General features: G+C 38.3%; 1 protein-coding gene and 1 long non-coding RNA gene across 3 annotated transcripts in view; one reads left to right on the forward strand and one right to left on the reverse strand.

The window, feature by feature from the left end:
- Window positions 1-23,095, forward strand: part of LOC140513940 (neurexin-3) — an 816,372-nt gene that overhangs the window by 380,751 nt on the left and 412,526 nt on the right. The gene's annotated exons all lie outside the window — the stretch shown is intronic.
- LOC140513942 (uncharacterized) lies at window positions 6,977-9,605 on the reverse strand. The gene is made up of 3 exons (XR_011970419.1): window positions 9,540-9,605; window positions 7,337-7,562; window positions 6,977-7,169 (listed from the first exon to the last, which is right to left on the reverse strand). It is a non-coding gene; the product is annotated as an uncharacterized lncRNA (long non-coding RNA).

The following is a 23,095-nucleotide window of genomic DNA, read 5'->3' on the forward strand; positions in this document are numbered from 1 at the left end:
ATATTGTCTCTTCTGTTAGACCGAGTTCCTTGAGAGTTCTGAGTGTCTTTTGACTTTATATCTCCAGTGCATTGCACAGCTCCTGGGCTACAGTAGGAGCTTAATAAGTGCTTTTTGAATGACTTATTAATTGACTGCGAAGAAGTCAATAAGGACGAGGATTGAGAAAGGGCCATTGGGGTGGTCATTGTCAAATAATCACTGTAAAATAATGCTGTTGTCAGTAGGGCTCCTGAGGGCATAGTCTACCTTATTTTGGAAAAATCTCCATCACTATCCCTGAAAGAGCAACTGCCTTTTTACTGTCTAAAAGCTTTAGAGATGCTCTAGGTAGAGAAGAAGGGCCCATATGCCTAGTTATGTGGCAGCAGAAAATTGAAAATCATATGGTTTATCTGTAATATAATACACACACATATATATATATACCCATATACACACAAACACATATATAGTGTGTGTATTATATATATGTATGAGTATATATACACATATACATATATGTATATTTGTGTGTGTGTGTGTGTCTCTCTCTCTATATATATAGAGAGAGAGAGAATGAGAAAGAGATTGAGAGACATATGTATGTATGTATGTATATACATGAGCAGGAATTAAATAGGAAATTTAGGGGTATGATCAATATATCCACTGTATGGATATGATATGACCATTCTATAGTTTGAGGTCAGGGTATCTAGGAATGGAACCTGTTTCTATCATCTCATTGTGGGAATGGAATTAGTCTCTCCACTCTCTGTAAAACAGGTTCAACTATGACCTTAATAGAGCAGTACTCTGGGGTTATATGGCCATGCCAACATTTCCTTGCAAGAAAGTCAACTTGAAATGATCAAGCTTTCTTTATATCCCTTCAGAGTTTGGGAGGAATCTATCCCCTCCTCCCAACCTCCTTTTCCTTAAGTCCAGGAAAGAAGCCAATTTCCACAAGCGTTGTTAAGATCTACAAACTGGGAAGCCTCTTGTTACACATCCTGTGATGTGGCTTAGGTAACATGACCTTGACCCTACTGTTCTTCCTTGAAACTTCTGATTATTCACCTGGCCATACTCTTCCCTAAAAGAGGGATTGGAGTGGAACATATTTTTGGAAGAGAATACCTATTTTAAGCTGAAGGACAGGGGCTCCCTGTCCTGCCTTTGCATTGGCTCATTTTCACTCTGCACTCAGCAAAAATTGAATATTCTCTAAACAATAGATGACTCAGCCTTTGCTAAGCCCTAGGTGAAATGGATTTAACAGGCAGAGAAAGAAAAAAGTCTTTTCTTTATTTTCCACAGTTCTCCTTGATGATAATTCTCAGTGCCTGGTGCCTCTTTCATCCAAAGTTCTTTAATTAATTAAGCCTCACAACTCCCCTGGCAGGTAGAGGAGTACAAGAAAGTTCATTTAAAGGCAAGCGTCTAAGATAGAGTGTGCCTGTTATTGGGACTGCTTTAAAAAGAGACAGCTCTCTATTGTGCCTCTTCCATTTTACAGAATAAATTGAGGCAGAGACACTTTGCCTAAGATATCCACTCAGTTAAAGTGACAGAGTACAGCGTAGAATGGAGTCTTAAGGCTAGAAATTCTAGTGCTCTATCTAAAATCTACCAACACATAAATGATTTCAGCTGTGATATGAGAACATCCTTAGAGAGGTCAGACTTTAGAGTAGGTAGCACTGGTCAGATAAGAATGTTGTTGTGGCCCCACTTGGAGTTTTCTTAGCAATGATTCTGGAATGGCTTGCTATTTCCTTCTCCATCTCATTTAACAGATGAGGAAACTGAGGCAAACAGAATTAATTGATTTGCCCAGTATGATACAGCCAGTAAATGTCTGAGGCTGGATTTGAACTCAGGAAGATGAGCCTTTCCTGACTCCAGGCCCAGCGCTCCACCCACTGAGCCACCTCACTGCCCTGTTCACATAAGAATATGTAAAATGTAAGGCAGTGATTTTGATATGGGTATCATACATATACATCACACATAGATACGGAATAATGCTTCCATTCTTATACTTAATATAATTAAATCTGCACATACATGTATGTATTTACATATATACACACACATACACAATTGATACATTTACACACATATATGCAACAACAGACATGCTCTACATAAATGTGTATATGTATATATATATATAAACGCACACACACATATATATTTTTGTCAGTATCATTTTTTTTGTTGTTATTGGTCATTAAGACATTCAAATTCAAACTTGGCCTATACTTACTGAGCACCTACTTTGTACAGTGCTTTGAACCAATGTTCAAAAAGATATGATTCTTAACTTCAAAGAGCTTAAAGTGTGTTAGGAGAGATGACATACGTGCATAAATAATGAAAATAAAAGGAGAATGTGGTAATTGAAATAAGAGAGCTGCAAAGGAAAGGTCTTGGGTTTTTTTTTTAATTTTGTTTTTTAGAAGATAGAGGAATCCATCCATCACAAGCATTTATTCATTTACTATTATGTGTCAAGCTCTGTGCTGGGCACTGGGAATACGAAGACAAGCAGTTTTATAGGTGAGAAAACTGAGCACTAAGAAGGGCTGGGTGGTATAGTGGAAAGAACTCTTAGAGCTAGGTATGATGGTATAATCTTCCAATTCTTGCTGCTAGAGAGGGTGAGGCAGTTGAATCCCTTGTGTTTGGGTGTGGTAGGGTAAAGGACAAGCTGTGGTAGAGTGAAGGGTGTGTCTATATGGACCAATATAGTGAGCTCCCAGGAATGTAGGGCCACCAGATTGCCCAAGGAGAAGTGACCCTACTAAGGTCAGAAAAACAAAGGAGGTTAAAACTTCCAAGTCAATGAGTATTGGCATCAGACTCATAAGTGGAATGTCAACTTCCAAGCAGGAAGACTCAGGCAAGAAAAAAAAAAAAACAAAACCACTTAGTTTGAAGACAGAGTTCCTGGGTTAAAAAGCTCACCTTTTAGGCTTACTATTTGTTTGACATTGAGCAAATTACTTAATCTGCTTACTATCATCTGTAAAACGAAGGAGGTAGACTAGAGGCCCTCTGAAGTCCCTTCAGATTCTAGATTTATTCTAGATCTATCATCTGTATCTAGGTTATCCTCTGCTCTTCCAACTTCGTCCTCCCAGAAGAATATATGCTTTGTTAGAATAGTGACTGTTTCATTATTGTCTCCTGTAACCCCAGAGCTTAGCACAGTGCCTGGCATTTGCATGTTGAATTGAATTTTTTTTTGGGAGGGGACATATATACATATAAGTAAATACAAAGCAATGTCAAGAAAATTTCTGGGATGTGAGAAGCCACTATCAGCAGGGACAATCAAGAAAGACTCATAGGAGGTGACATTTGAGCTGGGTACTGAAGGAAGCTAGGAATTCTGAGAGTCAGAAGTGTGAGTGGATTTTAGGCCTGGGGGACAGCCTGGGAAGAGATATGGGAGCTGAAGATGAAACACCAAATGAGAAAACAGAAGACAGTTATGTACAGTAAACCTGAAAAGACAGGCTGGAGACAGAATGTGAAGCACTTTAAATCCAAAAGACAGGAGTTCTTATTTTAGCCAAGTTAGTAGGGAGCCACTGAAGGTTCTTTGAATGAGGGAGTATGGAGGTCAAAGCAGTTCTCTAGGATTGTGAGGGCTGGATGGGAGAGGGGACATATATAAAGTAAGAAGAACAAAGCAAGATGTGAGGGGGTCCTGAATGAGAATGGTGACCTTATGATTAGAGAACAAGAAACAGACGCAAGAGATGTGGAAGCAGAGTCAATAAAGACCTAGAATCTTTTTGGATGTGAGGATGAGGGAGAGCAAAGAGTCATGGGCAGCTCTGAGGTTGCAAACTTGGGTGGCTGGAAAGTTGGTGGTGTCTTTGAGAGAAACAGAAAAGTTTAAAAGAAGAGTGGCTTAGGTGGTGGGAAAGATAAGAAATTCTGCTTGGGGTACATTGAATTTGTGATTCCTATAGAGTTTCCAAATGGAAATATCTAGTGGTCAGTTGGTAACGTGGGACTGGAGCTCAGGAGAAAGACTAGCCTTGGATATATAGATTTAGGAGTCAACTGTGTAGAGATGATAATTGAACCCATAGAAAGAAATGGGTTCTCTGAGAGAGAGAGAGAGAGAGAGAGAGAGAGAGAGAAATACACACACACAGAAACACATACACACAGAGAAACACAGAGAAAAACACACACATAGACACAGAGAAACATACAAAGAGAAACACACACAGAGAGAGACAAAGAGAGACAGGGAGAGAAGCAGAGAGAGAGGGAGAGAGACAGATACAGAGAGAAAGAGAGAGAGAGAGAGAGAGAGAGAGAGAGAGAGAGAGAGAGAGAGAGAGAAAGATGTACAGAGAGAAGTGAGGGCCCAATTATCCTCTAACAAATGACAGGTGTAGACAAAAATAATTTAGGCATGTCAATCACTTTCCCCCCCAATCATATCAATACACCTGGATTTGGCAGCGTGGGAGTCATAGAGCAGGTGTCCAAGGAGAGAAAACTAATAGTAATAATGATATCTAGAATTTATAAAGCACTTAATGTACAAAGTGTTTTTATAATATTACCTCATTTTTTTCTCTCAACAACCTCCGAGGTATGTGCCATTATCATTCCCCTTTCACAGATGAAGAAACAGGCCAAGAAAGGTTAACTTACTTACCTAGAGTCACACAGATAATAAGCATCCAAGGCAGAATTTGAACTCGGGTCTTCCTGATTACAGGTCCAATGCTCTAGTTCCCTCTAAACTAAAATACTAAATAACAAAACTGGAAGGAAGGAGGACACAACTCTTTCTTCCTGATACAAGGTATTGGCCTTAGAAGAGGAAGGGTGCCTATTTTTTGAAAGTGACGGAAGGTAACGAGCATAGTAAGTCTGATTAAAGTAAGATTCATAATGAAGTAAACCACTCTAATACCGCTATTATTAATAATTCTTAATGAATAATTCTTCCATGATTAATAATTCAACCCAGGGTGGCTTGAGTAGTACACCAGAGTAACTTTTCTCTTTTATATAGCTTGGAAAGAAGTTGTCCTGATTTTCATTCAAGTATTTCCCATTTTCTTTCACTGGAAAAGGGGGATTTGTGGTTCTCTAATGAACAGTGTTTGTAAAGGAAGGGATTTGTGATGTGATTTTAGATATGGTGTAAAAACAATTACCAATGTCAATAGAATCATGGTAGCGATGTAAAGTTTTCCATATATTTTGATACATTTAAAATCTATTCATCTGCTATTTGTTGTTCTTCAGTCATCCAGTCATTTCCAGCTCTTGGTGACCCCCATGGACCATAGCACATCAATGCTGTCCATGGACTTTTCTTGGCAAAGATACTGGAGTGGTTTGCCATTTCCTCCTTCAGTTCACATGCTATATATCTGTTCATTTGTTTATTGAATATATTTATTTCTGTAGGAAATATTTCACTTTCTAACCCCAGCACAAGCCTAGCACAATTCCTTCCATGTCATAGATATTTTAAAATACTTGTTAATTGATTAACTGGATATACTTCCTTCTCACCTCTGCCTCTTGGAATCCTGATTACCCTTTAAGATTCAGTTTAACTCATCTCCTACAGAGGACTCTTCCAGAACTTATCAATTGTTGGTAATCTTCCCTTCTCTGAAATTATCTTCAATTTATATGTGCTGAGAAGGAGGGTCATATGGCTGGAAACAGCATGGTTGGGTGGCAAGAGCATTTGCTTTAGAAATAGAGGACCTGGGTTCAAATTCCACCTCTGATGGTCACTACTTATGTGACCTCGGACAAGTCACTTGAACCTCTCTAAAAGAAAGGACTTAAATTAAATGGCCTTTGAAATCTCTTTCAACTCTAGAGCTATGATTTATGTTTATGCTTTTTCTCTCCCTTGACAATAGAATGTAGGCTCCTTGAGGGAAATGACTATTTCATTTTTGCCCTTTTATATGTAGTGCTTAGCATGCAAAGTGCCTGGAACATAGAAGGCACTGAATTAAAATTGACATTTTTTTCTAATGAACTGAAATGATTTGAATGACAAATGAGCTTTGTCACCATCATATTACAGTGGGATATTATGTTTCATGTTTGACTAACTCTAAAGAAAAAATACTGAAGATATTCTGAAATTTCAGAGTTGTTCAAAAAGGAGATCTCATGTGGGTTTTATGTCCAATTCAAAAGGCTTTTGTAATTCTACACTGCCTTCACCCAAATAAAAGGTAAACTGTGATTTCTTTAGAAGTACGTTACTGTTGTGAAGTAATTTTATTCATGTCTGAGTCTTCTTGACCACATTAGAGGTTTTCTTGATAAAGATACTGGAGTGGTTTGCCATTTTCTTTTCTAGCTCATTTGACAGGTGAAGAAAGTGAGACAAGCAGGGTTAAGTGACTTGCTCAGGGTTACACAGTATCTGAGGCTACATTTGAACTCAGAAAGATTAGTTTTCATGACTCCAGGCTTGGAGCTCTATCCACTGTGCCACATCTAGATCATAGATTTAGAGCTGGAGGAGATCTGAGAGACCATTAAGTCCCATTCCCTCATTTTATTGATGAGAAAACTGAGGCACAGAGAGGGGAAGTTGGGTCACACAAGTTGTAAGCTGTGAGTTGGGATTTGAACACCGATCTTTCTGACTCCATTCTAGTTCCCTATCTAATACAATATCAATCAGGAAAAAGTGTTTACCTCAGAAGACACTATATTATTGGCAGGGAAAGTGAGTAATAAATAGTAAGGCAATTCTATCCCTCTGGAATATCTCATGTGAATCTTGGACTTAGTTATCATTATATGTATCATTTATCCTCAAACACTGGCATGAAAAAAAGCAGGTTATCAACAAAAAGGAATGCTGGAAGGATTCCTTCTATGTGCTTCCTTACCCTCTTTGCCATTGCATTGTGAGAGAAGAGCCTGAGTTAGGTGGAGGGCCCAAATGAGATGCTAAAAGGCCATCTGAAACCTCAGAACAGGTTTATAAAAAGTGAAAGATGTGACTCATCTTTTCTGTTGCTGTCATGTCAGGTGTACTTCTTGTCTTCAGGGGTGACAAGTGCTAGTTGAAAAAGACATTTACCATCTAGTTGACATCCTTTTCTTATTCTTCTTTGTTATACTGTCAGCACTGGTCTGGTGTTAGCCTGTTAACTCTTTGGGAAGAAAATGGAAATGATTTATGGTCAAAATCATTCAATGTTTTTCTATCTTCATCTTTCTTTTTGTGTCTCTTTTCCCTACTTTTCTTCCCAGCTGCCCCATTCTAACTCTTTTCTCTTGGTATTGTCTTTATTTTCTAGAAAAACAAACAAAAAGTTACCTTGACTTCTTTAGGACTCAGCTTTTCTCACTTACAAAATGAAGATGATTTACATGGTCTCTTCTTGCTCTGACTGTCTTTGAGTCTTTGAAGCTATATGACTCTTAAGTGAGTAGCCAGGGAATTGACCCAAGTCGCTGGAACCAACGGCGAGCCATTAACCAACTTGATAATGAATATTAGCCAATCAGGAAGGATATGTTAATGTGGTCCCATGATTTGCTGACTGAGGAATAAATGATAGGGAGATACAGAGGCAGTACAAAGACCAGGACTGGTCAAAATGTCTATTACTAATTAGTCAAATTGTGTTATAAATTTATATGGTGACCAATAAATTTCTGGCAAATGAAAGGAGTCAACCACAGTGTAACGTGGAAGGAAGAATCAGGTTGCTGAGAACCTGGGAGAAGGAAAGAGATTCAGCATTTCTCACACTCCAAATGGCAACTTATCCTTCTCATAGTTGATGTCTTCTTCCAGACTGGGGCTTTGTCTGGGACTAATTTAGAAGAAACATTTAACAGTGGACAGATCCACGTTAGTTCTCATTTGGTACCATTTTGTACATTTTCATAGATTATATTCTTATAATTGCTATTATTGTTGTTTAGTTGTGTCTGACTCTTCATGACCCCATTTGGGGTTTTCTTGGTAAAGATAATGGATAATAAATTGCCATTTCCTTCTCCAGCTCACTTTACAGGTTAGGAAACTGAGGAAAACAGGGTTAAGTGACTTTTCCAGGGTCACAGAGTGTCCGAGGCCAAGTTTGAACTCAGAAAGAGGAGTTTTCCTGACTTAGTACCATATCCACTGAACCACCTAGCTGCCCTTTGTAATTGCTAACCCCTTGTTAAATTCAGCTTTCAGTAAGAGGAAGGGGGAGTAGGAGACATCTTGGAGTTCATCAAATTCTGGGTGTACTACAGACACGAGATGGCTGGGCAGATATCAAACCATGAAGCTCAACTAGATGAAGTAGGGACAAATTCAAGACCCTTATGTTCAAGTCTCTGGATTTGCCACTAACTGTTTCACTCACATCGACATGTTAGTTTCCTCATCTATAAATCGAGGGTAACATTTGTACTGCCTATCTTACTGGGTTGGAAGGAAAGAACTCGGTAAAATTCAAACACTACATAAGTGTAAAATATTTATAAATGCACACCATGCATAAATGTGAATTCTTTAGTATTGCTGTTATCTGATCCTTCTTATCTTTTTTTTTAAATGGAGTTCAGACAGAAATAGTCCAGGGACTGGTTGGTATACCGCTATTGTTCTGTTGTATTTAATAGTCTGAAGACTATTTCGCAGAGCAATGAAATGATTGCTTTCTATAATTGAATAACAGTATTCAGAAGGACTCTCATCTTGTGAGGATCACTGAAAGCATCTTTGAGACAATTCCAATAGCAGACAGGACTAGAGGGATAATATATATTTTTTTCCCCTGCTCCCACATTGCCTTTAATTTCTTTCACGAGGTCCCTATATTTTGAGAACTTTGCATTCTACGTAGGTTGGAGGTTATGAGTATTGTGGTGTGCTAACATCTTTTAAAAACACTGCTCTGAGATTTTTAAGGATTAATGTTAATCCAGGTGAGTGATTGTGGGCAACAGTTTTGTCTGTGAAAATGCTCTAGTTTCAGTGCCATTTATTGCTTAAAATTTCCAGGATATTTTGGAGTTATATTTTTGGTTGATCATCTTTTCTGGAATGTTTCTTAACTATTTCTAGAGGATGATGGGAGCATGGAGGACAGTTGGGGCAGGATGCAAAACCATTATTTTATCATAACTTGATACTGTTAATTCTGTTTATTTAAGCAGAACTAAATGGGAATGTGGGTTACTAAAACTGAGCAAGAGAGTGGGCAGACATGAGGAAGTCTCCTAGAGAAACTGAAGATGATCTAAGACTATTTAAGAATGATAGTTTTGACCACAGGTCCTGAATAGACTTTGATATTTATCCAAATTGATTTCTTTTATGACTTTTGGTCATTCATTTCCATTTTCCTTTGGACCACTTCATATCACAGGGGACACTGTAATAGAATATCTTTCCCTTTTATCTTTTAGATTTCTCTTACACACACACACACACACACACACACACACACACACACACACACAAGCTTTAGGTCAAAATCTTTTGCTGTTTAGGAAAGAGGAAAGGAGATGAAACTCACATTGATTCCTGTGGTGACTCAGGCGTGGCAGTGAGGCCTTCTTTGGTTGGCTCATTTGTTGTCATGGCAACTCTCTCATGGAAACCCACCATGGTGGCAGAGCCCTGGCAAGCTCTGAATGATGTGACCTTCAAAATGGTTGACTGCAGCTTAAAAAAAAAATACACATATAGGAAAGTAAGCCATATTTCTTCACTCTTACTCCTTTTCACTCTGATTTACATTTAGTTGGTTGTAAAAGCTTTAAGGCTAAAAGTCATGTCTGTTTCCTCTGTCTCTATTTCTTTCTTTCCCTCTAGGCATTAGAACTGTTCAGTATGGACTATAATAATAACAAAACCCCACAAAAGAAAAAAAAACAGATGGAAGCCTCACAAATGAAGGGGGGAGGGAGTGAGAGACAGACACAGAGAGTGCCATGTTGTTAGAAAACACTATCAATACTCCACACAAAAGACACAGAGAAACAAGGAAGACCAAAGGGAAAAACAATGGAAGAAAAGGCCATAAAGTTTGTATATTGGCAGGTCATTTGGAAAAAGGCCAGACAAAATGGAGAACAGAGCAGGAAGAAAAAGAACAGTAACTTTTGGAGCTTCCTAAAGTTTTCGTTTGTTCTTGCTTATTTTTCCCAGTTTGAACACCTGCTATGTCAAATGATTCCATTTGGGCAATGGGCATTATCAGAGAGGGAGGCTCTCAAAGCCTTAGAAATAGTCTCTTTGCAATTATTTCAGTACCTTACTTTGTCTTTCCTGCTTTCACCCTTTCTGAATGCACCATAGTGTTGCATTGAATCATCTTTTTTTTCAACTTCTCTTTATTGTTTCAATGTTCCCCCTTTACTTATTCCAGAACCAATATAATGTAAGTAGGTTGACTATAATACCATTTTCAAAGGCACAATCCAAAGGCTACCTCCTTGAGGAAGCCTTCCCTGATGCCTCTTATCTGGAAATAATCGCTCTGTCCTCTAAGCTGTCAACTCTGCACAATGTTTCCCTTACCTATCCTATGAGACTGCAAGTTGTTTGAGAGAAGGAACTGTATCTTACTATTTGTTTCACTTCAATTCCTTTTCTATTCCATTACATTTGCTTCCATTCCATTCCATTCCTTTATTATTGAATTTATCTCCCTTATAGCACAGGGCACAATATCTTATCTATGGTTACTACTTCAAAATTTTAAGGATCTTTAATTTTTTTCTGTGCAAATACTCCCTCCACAGATGCAGATTGCAGTTCCTCAATACTCCAGTACAGCAATGTTCAAAGTATGACTCTGGGTCACTAAGACCCTTTCAAGGCTTCAAGATCAACACTTTTCATCATAACGTTAATGTTTTAATTGCTTGTATAGTAAATATTGATAGATATAACCCACCTAAAAAAGCTCTTGGGGGCAAGATAAATCATTAATTTAATTGTTAATCACTTGTATGAAGGTCCTGAGACCAAAAAATTTAACAACTATTGCCTTAGAATATGGTCTTCAAGAGTTGTGATGGCCTAAAAATTTATCACCTTCTTAGACAACCTTATGATGCATATATCTTCACATAGCTGGGCTGGTCTTCAGGCAACAGGCATATACTCCCACACTGGGCCTGTGCTGGAAATCTTTCCAATTTGGTAAGATTTACCAGAAGGGCAAGTGGATAGAGCACTGGGTTTGGAATCAGGAAGAATTATCTTCATGAGTTCAAATCTGACTTCAGACACTTACTAGTTATGTGACCCTGGGCAAGTTACTTAATTCTATTGACCTTAGTTTTTCATCTGTACACTGAACTAGAGAAGAAAATGGAAAATCATTCTAGTATCTTGCCAAGAAAACCCCAAAGGGACCATAAAGAGCTGGACCGACTGAACAAGAATTGAAACATATTTCACTGGCTTAATCTCTTGAGAACCTCATAAACTCTGTACCATTATAAGGCATTATAGTGAGGGTTCAATAAATGTTGACTGAATGAAGAATGAGTGAATGACTGATTATACACAAAAACATTATTATAATTTAGCCCATAATTATATGGATTAAGATAACCTTGAGACATAGCAGGTAATGAGTTAAATCTCATCATGAAACTTTTGCATTTATGGCACAGATATTTGTACCGGCCTTGGCAAAAAACCTTGTCAATAACTTTCATTCCATACACTCAAATATACATACATATATCAATCAATCGATATTTATTAAATGCCTACTATATGCCAGGCACTGTGTTAAATGCTAGGGATACAAAAAGAGGCAAATGAAGCCTTACCCTTGAGTATTTTACAATCTAATGGGGTAGACAGTGTCTCAACAAATATTTACAAAGCAAGCTATGTTCAGGATAAATAGGAAATAATTCATAGAGCAAAGATGCTAAAATTGAGAAGGGCTGGGTAAGGCTTCCATACACACCCACACATGTATATATATATATGTATATATATACATATATATATACACACACACATATATATTATATATATGATTGTGTGAGTCTATATATATGTAATATGAATAAATAAAAAAAGCATTTATTAAGCACTTACTCTGTGCTAAACGCTGAGGACACATACAAACACAAAGATGGTCCCAATGTCCTCAAGGAGATAACATTCTGAGGGGAGGGGGAAAATAACACTTATTCAGGGGCCAGGCCAGGGCATTTTGGTCCAGAAAGTTAATGGCACAGTGAGTGCTGTGGACTGACATTTCTTCCAAGAATACTGGCAGAGATGATTTTATCATAATTCTAGAACTTGGAAAGAGAGGTTCAAGGTTGGAAAAGTATGTGCGACTCAGTAAGGCAGTTGCTGAGACTGTCAGAAAATGACAGAAGGAAGAATAGGGAGTAGATGACAGAGAGGGGTCTGCCTGTGCTAGTGGGCCAGCAGAAGGAGTCCTGGGTCAGCAAAGGGAGGAGGCGGAAGTTCAGGAGATGAAAGGGCTAAAACCTCAGGACACAATTTCTCGTAAGTAATTACAGGGAGAGATAAAGGATGGGAGAAGAAGGAGGAGGGATGAAATAATAACAATTAGGGGATTAGGAAAGTGGCCTTGAGATAGCCCTTGAAGGCAATCTTGAAGTAAACCAGAGATTCTAAGAGGTGAGAAGAGAGACTGCCCCAGACATTGGGGACAGCCTGTGAAAAGACATGAAAGAAGGAGATGAACTACCAAATCAGGGGTACTATAAGCCTAAATGTTATGTTATTCATGAATGCCTGTCACTTATTTTTTTTTTTTTTTATACATGAAGCAATGGACTTTTCAATGCTTTGAGATTTGTCCCAAGAAGACTGTGAGAGGACTGGGGATGTTCAAGTTCAGGGATTGGCAATGCTGAAATATATATTTTAAAAAAATAATGCTAGTGATTATGATACCTGACATTTATATAGCATTTTAAGATCTACAAAGCACTTTAGATATATTATAGAATAGGAATAAGCACCTGGATCTGTGATTTTACTGATACAGGAAACTCAGTATCAATTTATGAATTATATCACATAATGAAGGATTAATTGACTGATTGACTCAGCTACTTTTCATTCATTCATTCAACCAATAACCATTTATTAAGCACCTTTTATATACCATACACTGTGTGATCATGGTTATTACCTTAGTATATGACCCCTGTGTTTCAGAATGAACGATGTGCATCCTTAGGAGACAGATTAGGTGAGGTTCATCTTTTCAGGTTCTGACTTCTTTTAGTCTTATATAGACTTAATGTTTTACAATTGGACCCTGCAGCCTCCAGGCCACATGTGGCTCTCTAAGTCCTAAAGTGTGGTACTTTAACTGAATCCAAGCTTCAGTGAGGTTGCAGGTATCCCACCCCTGGCCTTAGATCATACAGTTGACATAGTGTTAGGCATCCAAGGGCAGCTGAGTGGTTCAGTGGATAAAATGCTGGGCCTGGAATTAGGAAGACTCATTTTTCTGAGTTGAAATCTGACTTCAGACACTGACTAGCATATGGCCCTGGGCAAATCACTTAACCTTGTTTCCTCAGATTCCAAATGATCTGGAGAAGGAAATGGCAAATCACTCCAGTGGTTTCTCTGTCAAGGAAACCCCAAAGGGGTCACCAAGAGTCAGACATAACTGAAAACAACTGACCAAGGCATCCAAACCCTGATCCCAAGAGGCAAAGGGGTGTGAGGGTTGTATGACCATTATGATGTAACCCTCTATGAAAAGGAAGCTAGAGAGAGGCCCGTAATTCTTCTGGGAAGCAGTCTTTTTTCTTGGTACCACTCTGAGCTTTCTGTACTCCTGATCAATCCTGGTATCCTCTCTGTTGACTTTCATACTGATTTTCTGGTTTTGATCTTTCTCTGCTTTGGTTGATTAAGCACCACCACCAACAAAACATTATTGAGTGACTGCTGTGTGCAAGGTGCTGTGCTAGGTGATGGAGATACAAAGTCACAGTGAAAGTCTCTGTCCTTTATTCTGCTAGGGAGGATACAACATACCCACTGAGGTAAATACAAAGTAAACACAATTAATACAAAGAAATTCCAAAGGAAGGGTAAAAACTGAGGGGGTCCACAGAGGTCTGTTAGAGGTGGCATCTAAAAATTGCCAAGAGACTTTCATTTCTTTTTGATCTGGCTTTGATCTGGAACCATTTCTTTCTTCTCCCTCAGTTCTGGCATCCCAGAATTCCTTCTTGGTATGAGATTCTCTCCCTGCCATCCACCTTTTCCTTTCAGATGCATACTATGAGGCCTGACAGTGGAATGGTTCTCTTTTATAATGCTCCCAGTGGGATAACCATAAAATGCTTAGAGCAATGATTGTGAACTCACTCAGTGGACAAATATTAAAATGACACAACTGAGAAGGGGCACTATTCCCCTGGGGGGAAGGAAAATTAAGTATGTGTTAAGCACAATTCTAAGCATTTTACAAATGTCTCATTTAATCCTCACAGAAGCCCTGAGAGATATATACCATCATTTTCCCCATTTTTCAGTTGAAGAAACTGAGGCAGAGAAGTGGTTAAGTAAGTTGCCCAGGGTCACACAGTAAGAGTCTGAGGTTGGAATTTGAACTCAAGTCTCCCTGTCCCCGCTCCCCTTCACAACATTTCAACTAACTTTCCAGTTATTTGCAAGCACCACAAATTATTACCTTTTTACTATTCTGCATTTTTACTCTACCCAACTCTTCTATATGTAATGACATTTCTGGTTCCTTTTTTTATTTTGTTGCAACTGCCTTTCACTGTTTCCCTTATATTCCCTTATATAGTTTTAGTTCTTGAAGTTTTAAGCACCATTTTTGTCTCCTTATCACAAAAACTCCTTCCACTGTTCTTGGACAAAGATATTCCTGAGCAAGATTGGGAGGAATTTGTTCATTATGTTCCAGTTGGTATCAGTGATAATCCAGGGCAACTCAAACTTTTCTGCTTGGCATTGAAAACCCTTCACAATCTGGCTGCTATCTACTTTTCCAGACTTTTCCAGGTTCATTACTCCCCTCCATGCTCCCTACATTACAGACAGATTGGTCTATTCACTGCTCTCCAGACTTAATATTCCACATCCCACCTCCAAATCTTTTCATAGGCTATTGCCTATACCTAGGATATGTTCCTTCTTCATCCAGTTCTCATTATCCCTAGCATCCTTCAGGATTCAACTAGTGGACCACTTCCTGTGGGAAGCTGTAATTAAATACCTTAATTGTTTCTCTCCTCAAATGATCGACATGGAATGCTTTGTATAATGGTTTATAGGTTATATTCCTCCAAAATGATGGAAAACATAAGTTCCTACTATGTGCTAAGCATTATGCTAGCATCTAGGTATCCAAAGATTAAGGAGATATAATTCATACCCTCAAGGATATTACATGCTAGTGGTTCTCTACATTAAGCACATAAGTAAATGCATGATAATTTGAGAACCTTTGTTCAATAAACATTTGTTAAGCACCTACTATGTATGGGGTGCATATTAAACAATATAAGAAATACAAAGTCCCCTGTGGTTTATATTAAAGGTGTTAGGACATGTACATGTATATGTACACGTATGACAGAAATTTGAATAATTCAATAAGAGAAATATTATAATAAAAATAATAGCTAGCATTTATATAGTGCAAAGTACTTTATAAATATCTGATTTTAATCTTGGAACAATCCTAGGATGTAGATACTATTATTTTCCCCATTTACAGAATATAAAATGTCATTTGATCGATGAGGAAGAAACTATTTCCAGATTAAAGGATGGGGGTAAAGGCAGGAGTCAGAGAATGTAGCGAGATGGCACAGTGAGTAGAGCATGGGGCCTGGAGTCAGGAATTCAAGCTTATTACCATTCAAGCTCATTAAACACAGTTCCACTGTTTTCTAACTCATATAATTTTACAAAAGAATTGATGTTTCTCAATTCTTTCCTGGCCTTGAAGCATGGTTCTATATGAAGTTGGTGTGTCTGCGGTTCATTTGAACATTTATTTGCATTCACCCCTGGCAATCACTCAGAGTTCAAATATGACATCTGATACTTACTAGCTGTTTGACCCTGGGCAAGTCACTTAGAAAAAATCTGTGTGCCTCATTTCCTCATCTTGAAAATGGGGATGTTAAAAGCACTTACCTTCCAGGTTTGTTGTAAGGATCAAATGAGGTAATTACAGTCAAGTGCTTTAGCTCAGTGTCTGGCACATAGTAGGCGCCACATAAAAGTTAGCTATTGCTATGTAGTTGTGGCTTATCAAAACGCTGTAATTCAAATCTCTGGAACTGCCATTTAATAACTTTGTTTCTTAAGGCAATTCATGCCATGTCTCTTAGTCTCAATAAAATCAAGATATTGGAATAGGTCATAGGGGTCTAGATCTAGGAATGAAAATTACTTCAGAGGCCATCTAGTCTACGCCAGCCCATTCCCCATTTCACAGGTGAGAAAATTGAGATCCAGTGACTTGACCAAGGTCTCAAGGTAGTAAGCAATGGAAACAGGACACTTAGAGCATTTATTAAGCATTTACTATTGGCTAGGACCATTGCTAAGCTCTGGGAATACAAAAATAAAAAGTATTATTTAAAGAGTTTATATTCCAATGGGAGAAGACAATATATAGAGAAAAATTGGTAAGGGGTGTTGGGGAGAGATTATGTATAAATATATTCCAAGTAAAACATGGTAAAAACTTGCTAATCAGAGCTCAAAATGGTTCCAAGGGAAGAATGTAAGATTCCTCTGGGGAGAAGGTGGAAATGTTTGCCAAAGTGAAGAAAGAAAGGATGGTGGAGGCTGAAATCTGGACACTATAAAGCAACCATCTTACTCCAGAGTCCACGCTCTTTCCTCTGTACCATGCTTCTTCTCTCATGATCTCCTAAGGTTTCTCCTAGATCTAGCATTATATGATTCTATGGCAATAGTTAGAGATGAAATAAAGGGGATTTCTGGCTTAGGAAGCAGCATGAATAAAGGCGCAAAGTTGAGAAAGCGCAGGACATGTTTAGGGGATGGGAAATATTATGGTCACATTGGAGTAGAGCATGATAAAAGTATTCTGAGAAAAGGGGGGTTGGAGTAAGATTGTGGAGAGCTTTAAAGGTCAAGTTTTCAGGAGTTTGGATATTATTCAATAGCCAGTGGGGAGTCATTGAAGATTTTTAAGCACTGGAATGATTTATTTCTGTTGGCACATTAGGAAGATTATGCTGGTGCTATTTGAAGCTGTCCTCTATTTAATCAGAAGAAAGCAAATTAATATATTACCATGGTTTCTAGAGTCTGACAGTCTTCTGCCTGGTTCATTCTGAATGTTTGGAAAACTCAGTTCTACTTCGAGCCTATGAATTGTTCCACTGGTGAATGGAATGGGTGCTTCATTCCTCCCTGCTCCCTGCCAAAGTCACAACTGAATTCCTCTTACTGCTGTCAGCATGGAACCATCACAGCTGCAGAATGAGGCAGAGTCCTCTGCCAATTTCATGCCAGTGGTGAATCCAAGATAGAATCAAACAAATCAACTAATAATAATCCTTAGCATTTAAACAGGGCTTTATATTTTCCAAGTGTTACATAGCCACCCATTCATTCATTAATTAAATCATATTACATTCATTAATTCACACAAAGGTGGGGCTAGATTATTGATCCATGTTACAGAGACTGGAAAATCAGAGGGATCACTGAAGGGTATATGTGCTTCTCAGGAACACCCAGGAAGGCCATAAGCACTGCTAGAAACAGAACCCCAGGCTCATTATGCACAGTTCCATTGCTTTCTAACTCCCATAATCTTACAAATGTCTTCATGTTTCTTAATTCTTTCCTGGCACTGAAACATGGCTCTGTATGAAATTGGCATATCTGTGGTTGATTTCATTTGATTTCAGTCACCCCTAGCAATCATGTAATGAATCTGGCAATTAGTCATTTAATCAGCTAAGTCTTAATGTATTGAGTAACAATGATGTGTCCAACCTTGGGCTGGGTGCCATAGATGATATAAAGAAGTATAAGATACAATCTTTACCCACAAGTAACTTTTAGTCCAGTTTGGGAGACAAGCTATCATATGATGTGACCATGAACCACTATCTTTAACGTATTTCATGAATGAAAATTGTAATGGAATTAAGCAGACCTGCTGAATTCAAGCCTACCTCTGCTCCCAACTGACCATGTGGTCATGGATAAATTCACTCAGTTTCTTCATCTGCAAAATAAAAGGGTTGAAATCGAAAATGTCTCAAGTCTCTTCCAACTCTAAAGTTGTAGGATGTAGCCTTAGCTTTCTAAGTGCTATAGTTCAAGTAGAGAAAGATTGATGAGGGTTAAAGTAGTGTCTGCAAAGACTTCATGAAGTCTAATGTGGTATTAGCTAATTCTTCTCTCACTTGAAAACATGAAGGAGAAAAGAACATTGAACTTTGCTTTCTCCAGGCTGGTGGTTGGAATGTCCTAGACTGGATTTCCAAGAGATATAGTCAAAATCTAACAAACCTAGAGACTTTGGGACTGAAGTTATACCAGGGACTGAGAGAATAGAGATGTGTGACTTAGGTAGAATAGAATTTAGATACTCTTGATTGGAGAAATGCAAATGAGAACAACTCTGAGGTACCTCATCACACCTCGCAAAATGGCTAATGTGACAAAACAGGAAAGCAATAAATGTTGGAGAACATGTGGGAAAATTGGAACACTAATGCTTTGTTGGTGAAATTGTGAACTGATCCAACCATTCTGGAGAACAAATTGGAGCTATGCCCAAAGGGCTATAAAGGTGTGCATACCCTTTGATCCAGCAATACCCCTTCTAAGTCTGTATCCCAAAGAAGGGATCATAAAAAAGAGAAGAGGACCCACATGTACGAATGTACTTACAGAAGCTCTTTTTGTGGTGGCTGACTTCAAAAAAATAAAAACAAGAAGGATTTGCAAAATGCAGTAATAGTAACAATGTGCTATGACTGAGTTTGTTAGATTTAACTCTTCTCAGCAATGCCATACTCTAAGACAATTCCAAGAGACTCATGATGGAAAATATTATCCACATTCGGAGGAAGAACTATGGAATCTGAATGCAGATCAAAGCATACAATTTTCTCCTTTTTTTGTTATTGTTTTTTGTGTTTTCTTTCTCATGGTTTTTCTCTTTTGTTCTGATTCTTAATATATCTAATATGATCATAGAGGTATAGTCTGTATCAGATTGTATGCTGTCTTGGGAAGGGGATAATGGAGGGAGGAGGGGAAATTGAAAACTCAAAATCTTATAAAAGCAAATATTGGAAACTAAAAATAATAATAATAAAAAAATAGGAGATTTGGAGCCAGGGAGATCTTGGTTCAAATCCCACTTCAGCTACTTAACAGCTGTGTGACTGGGAAAGTCTTCATCTCCCAATAAAATGAAGCATTGAAATAGATAGCCTCCAAATTATCTTATGATCCTATGAATAACCTAACTGGCCTTATCCAGAGTTGTCTTGGGCAAAGAAATTTGAACCCATGATAATGCAGGAAAGTTAATAAAATACATTGAGTTAAAGGTTAGTTGATCTCTTTTAGTTCTCAGTTTAGTGAATCATAGAATATTAGATCCAGGAAGAATATAAATCTTATCGAGTTCAACCCACTCATTTTACTGATGAGTAAATTAAGGTCCAGGCAGCCAGGTGGCAAAGCCTCTGGGTCTGGAGTCAGGAAGACTCATCTTCCTGAGTTCAGATCTGGACTCAGACACTTACTCATTGTGTGACCCTGGGCAAACTAGTTAACCTCATTTGCCTTCGTTTCTCATCTGTAAAATGAGCTGGAGAAGGAAATGACTATATCTTTACCAAGAAAACCCCAAAAGGGGAGAGTTGGACATGACTGAAACAACTCAACAATGATAACAAAAAAACAAGAAATTAAGGTCCAGAGAGAAGTGAATTCTTTAAGGTCACACAGTTGGTTACCAGGAGTGTTTGTACTAGAATTCAGTGTAGATTTCTGGGAGGCATTTCCAGTAGGAGCATCCATTAAAGGTTTTAACAAATCTTCCCTCAAAGTTTAATTCAGAATCTCACACCTCACCTGAAACTTTATGAAGCAAGTATGTCCTTTGTACACATTTATTCAGATGCATTCTTCAGAATTAATAATACAGTTTGAATGCCAATAATTCAGTGTTAATGCAGCTGCTGAATAATACACTGGTACTAGGGGGTTTAATAATAGATAATAATAAATAATACAGCTGCAGAATTATGTAATTCAATTACAGAGTAAATGACAGGGAAAAACATTGAGTGGGAACAGAGAAAGTGTTCCAAATAGGACTTCTTGAGTGTTGTCAACTTTGCTCTCCCTCATTCCCCTGCCCGTTGGCCCATCTTTTACCAAAGTTCCAGAGGTGGCTTTCATTGAGGTTTTCAGTTTGTGTACTGAAGTTGCAGGTTTCGGTGGCTGAGCTGGTAAGGTACGGGTTGTGCTCCTCTGGCAGTTATCTGCTAATCTTCGTAATGCATTTATTCCTTTCCTTTTGAGCCTTAATGGATTCGTTCTTGAGGGAAGGGGGAGAAAGATGGAAGTCTGGATGCTTCCCAGGTTGATTTTTCTAGTCCCTCTTCCACCCCTTCCCTGTGGCTTTATAGAGAGGGTGATGTTGAGATGCTGAGGCCCAGGAGGGAGGAGGGCAGAGATGGGGGATAAAAGGAGCAGACATGGTCTGCCAAGAACACTGATACATTCTGTCCTTTTCTACCACAGAGAAAGGCAAAAGCCCATTGCTTATTCTTCCCCAAGGAGAATGGAGTTTTCCCCCTCACCCTTTTAAAATAAGATAAAAAAGTAGGGGGTGGGGAAATTAATTAATGTCAGTAAATGAAGCATGGGAAACTCATTCTGATGTTATAATGACTGTGAATTAGTGCAGAAGAAATGGTATAGAAAATGAAGGGCAGCAGCACAGAGCCTTTGCATGTGCCACCTCCATTGTGAAATATTAACCCTTTATTTGCTTCCTCCTTGCCCCCTGTCTGAGGGTTATAATACAAAAGAGACTCCTCGAGTCAGGTATATTGTGGAAATACAGGGTCGGTGGGGTGATGGCAGATTTTTAAGATGTGAATTCTGTTTGTGTGACAAAAAAGAGCTATCTCTGAAGAAGATAAATTGTTTTTCTGGGTCTCACATTTTAGAGAATCATATGGACCAAGCAGTAGGGTAGTGATATGGTTACTTAGCATGGCCCAACTAGCTAGTTAGCACATAATTCACTAAAACTGGTAAATTATAAGTTTTCCATTCTTCTCTCCTCCTTCCATACTCTCTCTCCTCTTGGCTTGGATGTTGTCCTTTTGAAATCTTTTTATCCCTTAAAAGCTACATTTGCCCTTCATTATAATCTGATTTCACTTGAATAAAAATGTTGACAGCCAAAGGAGTACATAAAATGATTTTTCTTAGGCCTTGTATCCCATTAGAGATAGCCCTGTTGACTAATACCTCCTTCCTTCCTTCCTTCCTTCCTTCCTTCCTTCCTTCCTTCCTTCTATCCTTCCTTCCTTCTCCTTCTTTCCCTCACTACCTCCCTCTCTCAGGAAATATTGTTTTGATGTTCTTTCTTTATATTACTACCATTTTTACCTTCCCTCAATAAGACCCTCTCCTATAACAAAGAAAGTCAGTTAAGCAAAACAAATGAACACATTGGGTGTGTCTGACAATGTATATCTAATTTCTCACCTGTGGTTCACCACTTCTTTGAAGAGAAATAGGAAGCATACTTCACCATCAGTCCTCAGTCACTGCATTGGCTAGAATTACGATGGCTTTCAGAGTTATTTTGCATCATTGTGTTCATCATATAATTTATTCTCCTAGTTCTGCTTATTTCTCTCTGAAATTTGTTCAGCCATTCCTCAATTGGTAGGCACACAGTTTCCTTTCTACTTCTTTGCTACTACAAAAAGAGTTGAATATTATATATTGAGAGTCTCTTAGACAGCAAGGGAATCAAATCAGTCAATACTTAAAGAAATTAATTTAGACTATTCATTGGAAGGATAAATACTAAAGCTGAAGCTTAGTTATTTTTGCCACATAATGAGAAGATAGGATTTATTGCAAAAGACCCTGATGTTGGGAAAGACTGATAGCAAAAGGAGAGGGGGATGGCAGTAGATGAGATGGATAGTGTCATGGAAGCAATGAACATGAGCTTGGAAAGACTTCAGGAGTCAGTGGAGCACAGAAGGGCCTAGTGTCTATGGTCCATGGGATCATGAAGAGTCAGATACGATTGAACAAATGAACAACAATATATGTAAATTTATGTGTATATGCATATACACATGTGTACATATATATTTATGTGTGTATATATGTGCATAAATTTTGTAAATGGGACCTTTCCCTATCTTAGCATGCTTTCTGAATAGGATTTCTCATTGGATTCCCAAGATTTTGATTCCTATATTTCCTATAATTTCCCTCATTCCCCAAGACCCAAATTCTTTCAACATAGTAGCATTAATACATGTTATACCTCACTAGTTATATCTCATTAATACAAGTTATGCCTCACTGGATACACCAAGAGCGTATCCAGTTTCAAATGTATGTGTGTGTATGTGTGTGTGTGTGTGTGTGTGTGTGTGTGTGTGTGTGTGTGTGTGTGTGTGTGTGGTCCCTGGTCTCTGTTTGACCCCTACTTTGACCTACTTCTGAAAGCATTAGTGATAATATGTCTCTCTCCCACCCACTGGAAATCACCTGATTTCTCTCAGGGAAAAGAATGGTGTCTACTAAGAACAAATCAATTATATTGTGAAATGAAATGCTCCTTTGATTTGGTGTATGGATTGCCTTTGAATCTGTTTAGCTGAAGGGACAATAGAAGAGAATAGGTTTAAGAAAAGGAAAAGGAGGGAGGGTGGAAATCTCAGAAAGAACCCCATAAGTGGTATTATATATTACCAAAGTGTTATAGATAATGAGGTTGCCCGAACACTAAGTGCATTTGGAGCAAGATACGGCAATGGAAATGCTCCAAGTTTGTTTCTT

This window comes from Notamacropus eugenii, chromosome 7, assembly GCF_028372415.1.
Source record: "Notamacropus eugenii isolate mMacEug1 chromosome 7, mMacEug1.pri_v2, whole genome shotgun sequence".
Classification (NCBI taxonomy): Eukaryota; Metazoa; Chordata; class Mammalia; order Diprotodontia; family Macropodidae; genus Notamacropus; species Notamacropus eugenii.